This window comes from Ailuropoda melanoleuca, chromosome 8 (assembly GCF_002007445.2).
Source record: "Ailuropoda melanoleuca isolate Jingjing chromosome 8, ASM200744v2, whole genome shotgun sequence".
Classification (NCBI taxonomy): Eukaryota; Metazoa; Chordata; class Mammalia; order Carnivora; family Ursidae; genus Ailuropoda; species Ailuropoda melanoleuca.
In genome coordinates this window covers 39,317,508-39,322,314 of record NC_048225.1, presented here as the reverse complement: position 1 = coordinate 39,322,314, position 4,807 = coordinate 39,317,508, and the positions used below count along the sequence as shown (strand labels likewise).

General features: G+C 44.5%; 1 pseudogene; it reads left to right on the top strand.

Moving 5' to 3' along the window:
• Window positions 1-569: 569 nt before the first annotated feature.
• Window positions 570-1,409, top strand: LOC100482876 (annotated as a pseudogene).
• Window positions 1,410-4,807: the final 3,398 nt, after the last annotated feature.

The window sequence follows — 4,807 nt, the reverse complement described above, 5'->3', positions numbered from 1 at the left end:
GCCTTCCCAGCTAGTAATTGTTAAGGCTGAGATTTGACAGGTGAACCTGTCATTTTGCCCAATGCCACTTAACTTCCATCCAGTCTTCTTGTTCTCCTTCCACATTCATCAAATGACTTTGCAGCTAATTTTTGGCTTGGAATGTCTGTATTCTAGACATAAATATTCCAGCTTTTGTTATGGTTATGTATGGAGGGTAAATTAATGGAATTGATATTCTGGTTTTATACAGCAATCACATGAGCTTGGTTACTGAGAGGCCCTAGGGACAGATAGGTGCATTCTCAATAGATGACAAAACTAGGTTTCTAGGGCTGCATGTTTACCAAACGATGATCTAACAATTTAATCGGGTCAAGCAGTTTTCCAAGAGAGCAAAACCAGGTTATGAGAAATAAACCAAGAAATTGGTTTATTGCTCCAATTTGAGTCAGAAAGGAAGGATGAAGGGGAATATAGAGGTCTAACTAGAAGAAAAAGAAAAGCTGATCTAGAGCCTGAAGGCTATCCAAGATTGGTCTTCTGTGCGCCATACTCACTTTGAATTTTTGTTTTGTTCAAGCTGTAACATGGCCGTGGGTGACCTGCTGCACTCTGTCTTCCTATGCAACATGGACCTGTTCCACGCCTCCCTGCCCTGGCGACTCAGCCTGTCAGACCTCTCCCAGCGCTGTGCCCGCAGCCAGCCTGCAGCGCGTTCCCACGCGGCGCCAGCAGCAGTAAGGCAGTGTATCAGCCGCTGTTCCTGCAGCGGCGCTTTGGCCTGGCCCGGGAGGCCTGCCGCTCCTGCAGACACGAGGCGCTCAAGGTGGTGTAGTTCTTCCACGTGCAGGTGCTTTACTCGCTGCTGCGCAGCCATCCCAAACTCAACCTACGGATCCTATACCTGCTCCTCAGCCCCTGCGCCGTGCTGCGCTTGCGCACGCCGCTGGCACGTGACGACACACAATGTTGAGCACCAATGGCATGCGTCTGGAGGCTGACCCAAGCCTCGGCGTGGTGCGTGAGGTGTGCTGCAGCCAAGGGTGCATTGCGAGGCCGCCACACTCATGTTGCTGCCCTTCCTGAGCGTTACGCTGCAGCTGGAGGCCTGGATCCACAGCATCGCCTACGGCTGTGGGCGTGGCATGCACCAGGAGGCCAAGACTGCGTCCGGGCACGTGCTCAGCGGGCACGCGCTCAGCGTCTCCGAGGTCTGGCACCACACGCTGCCCTTCGCCAAGGTCCACCGTGTGCAGGACCTCTGTCCTGGAGCGCAGCAGCTGTGTCCCAGCGCGCAGCAGCTTCTGGGGTACCGGCCCACATCCTCTGAAGGGAAGCAGGGGGACCTCAGCCTGGATCTGGTTCTGCCGTGGGGGCTGAGCAGCTTCAGCTGGGCAGTGCCCACAGCGCCTGCCCCCAGGTCTTAGCAGAGGCCCCCAGTTGTGGTGATGGGGAGGGAGTCGGGGCACACAGGGAGAATAAAGAATAAAAATGAACTCGGGGCACCTATTTGGAGGGGCCGGGAGTTTGGCTGTGTCCCCTGTAGTAGGAGCGGACTGAGTCCCCAAAATCCGTGTTTCTTTCTCTTGCGTCAAGATTTCCCCCTTGAATACTATTTAGGAGCTGGATTCCCATCAGACACACTTTTCATGGAAAAAAAAAACCATGTCCCCACTTCCTCTGGGCACAGAGAGTAAGTTCAGACAATTTGGCTCCTACTCAAAGGCTTTCTTCTGTCTGCTTGCTTGGGATGCAGCATCCAGCAGCTAAGAAAGAGGACCCAGCACTGTTTGGGACCAGAGGGGCACTGTGGTGAGCTGAATATGAAGTCTGTTCTTCCCCCCACCACCCTGGCTCCATGAGAGCCACTGGCATTTACATTCACCTGTATCTTTCAGCAGGAAATCAGACAAGATGCTTCTCATCTATGGTCTCCCCTTTGCCAGTGTCTGCCCTATCTCCCAGGAGCCCACATACCCCCATAACCTGCCCAGGTAAGGTGAACTTTTGATTGTCCTGACAGGAAAGATCCTACCTACAAAGCTAAACATAATAATTAATCTGTGTGGGGAAGAAAAAAAATAACATAAAGAAGTAACATAAAGGAGAATATTGGTTGGTTCTCGTTGCAATCCTAATAATTGGCTTTATCCCTAAAAAAGAAATATGTTAGTATAAAACATGAGATTGGTAGCTAGTATAAGCCTTAAAGGCAATCCTGCAGACTCACCGTGGAACAAAATTAATTGTGAAGCACCATTTTTATTCCTGGGATGTTTGATGGAAGAGGCAAGAAAAGCACTGAGGAAAGAGAAGAGTCTTCAGCCAAGAAAAGACACTCAGTTTTTCTGACTTAAGTCATGAATGTCTACGTAGAACAGCGAGCAAGCTCTACACAGTACATTTTCGGGAATTCTCAAGCATTTATTTTTTTCAGTCCCTACATTTTACGATTTGGTAGATTCACAATTAGAAAAAAAAGGAAGAGTAGTGTGAACAACAAAAATAAACTCGGGGCGCCTGGGTGGCTCAGTTAAGTTCCGATTCTTGATTTCAGCTCAGGTCATGATCTCAGGGTGTTGAGATGGAGCTCTGTGTAGGGTTCTGTGCTAAGCAGGGAGTGTGCTCTCTCCCTCTCTCTCAGCCCCTCCCCCATGCTCGCTCTTTCAAAAGTAAGTAAAAATAAATCTTAAATAAACTCTGAGTAATATATACTTGAAAAACAGTGTCTTATCACTTTTAGGATTGAACATTGGACGGTTGCAGGGAGGCCATGAGCTTCTAGATGGCTAGATTTAGTTGTATACCAGCAAAGAAAAGAGAAAGGGAACATTGATTCCCCCTGGATGGAAGTAAGATCACTGGGTGATGCACTCAGAATACACACATAAATGTGCTCGTTTTATGTATTATTGTGATAACCTCCATAATTTATTATGGGGATCATGGTTATTATCATGGGTTGGGAGAGTATGGACTAGAAGGGAAAACTTTTTTATACTACTGTGTGAAGTGTGGTTCTGTTGGTGGGGGCATCTGTGTATCATACAGGAGCTCCTGCCTTGTGTGATGGCCTGGGATATCACATCAGCTACACAAAATGACACAGAGGAAAGGAGGCATCACAAAATGAAACAATTAAGTGGGAGTCAAATTCTGAGTTCCAGTTCTGCTACTAACATGACATACGGCTTTATATAAGTAACCCCATCATGGCTCTTCCATGTAGGAATGTTACACATCATAACAATTCATAAGAACAGAAGAAACAAATGTCTTTTTCAAAAGCACCCCAAAAAAGACAGACCAACAAAACAAGCAAACAAAAATGGTCTTAATTCTAGAATTCTACAATTATGAAAACTCAGCTATAGAAAATGTTTAGGAGAGAAGATACATGTGTTTATGTGCATGTTTATATACATGCATGGAGCTCTAAAGCAGAGTATTTAGAATGGATGATGGGAAAGACGAAGGACAGGAAATTTAGTTATCACATGAGAAAGTTTTCTCTGTGATTTTAATCATTTTATTTATTTTTTATTATTTTTTTAGAGACAGAGAGCACATGCCGTGGTGGGGGGGGGGAGCAAGGGAGAGAGAATTCTACACAGACTTCACACTCAGCGAACAGAACCCACTGTGGCACTCGATCTCATGACCCTGAGATCGTGACCTGAGCCAAAATCAAAAGTCAGACGCTTAACCGACTGAGCCATCCAGGCACCCCTGATTTTATTCATTTTAGAACAGGTTCAATAGTGGTTTTTTTTCTAATTTTCCTTTTCAGTGTGTGATTATATAGCAGAGTGAGTAGGTAGTTTAGAATGCAGATACATTCATTTTCAAAAGGCAGAGCACTTCTAGATTTTACACAGATGACCTAAAGCCTCATTTTTAATGGTGTGTTCATACCTGTCTTTTCCACATGCATAGGTTAGACCCTATTTTAAGTCCAATACCAAATTGCAAAGTATATATCATAAAATTTCAAAACAGAATAGGCACTGTGATATAGTTTTCACTTTCAAATTGATTCTTTTGGAAAGCAACTAAGGCATGAACAACCTTGTCCTAAGGTGTAATTCACATGAGTTAAAAAAATGAATAGAGCCCACTGTTTTATTAACTTTCACTAGACACCTTTAAACATGATGAAAGGCTCTTACACATGAGTTCAAGTCTCAGGCAGTTTTGCATTGAGAGGGTAATTTATTTTTCATTATTCACTTACTAAAACAAATGCATTTGCAACACAGAGGAGCTATGGATCGACTCGGGTACAGTACCAGTGAGATGGCTATTTCCCAGACATTCCGATCATTAAAAAAAAAAAAAAAAAAATCTACATTTCTTTGTTCTGAGCATGATCATGGAAACTTGATGCCAATTTTTCCAGCTGCAATCCACAAGTAGCAGCTGAGATGAGAAGCTAGAGAGTGAGTTTTCAAAGTTAGTACTGAGCCAGATAGCAAAGAGCCCTATAACCCAAACAGTAGTTTATCTTTAGACACATTTTACATTTGTCCTGGTATATGCTCTCTGCCAGATTCTGAGTCTAATGACCAGGAATAGTGCATATTTGAAAATACACGTGGAAAACAGTCTTTTAAACAATTACCATGTCTTCTAAGAGTCTTAAATCTCCAGAACAACAGACCAGCTATACAGAAGCTTGCAGCCTGGACAGGCAGGTCTTACTCAGTGGGATTGGTGGAGAAATTTTAATGCTACTGAAAGTACTTTGGAGAAGTGTCCTGCCTCTCCACCTTAACTTCTATCTTTACATTGTATATTCTCCTTTGATTATGGAGGCAACTTCTCA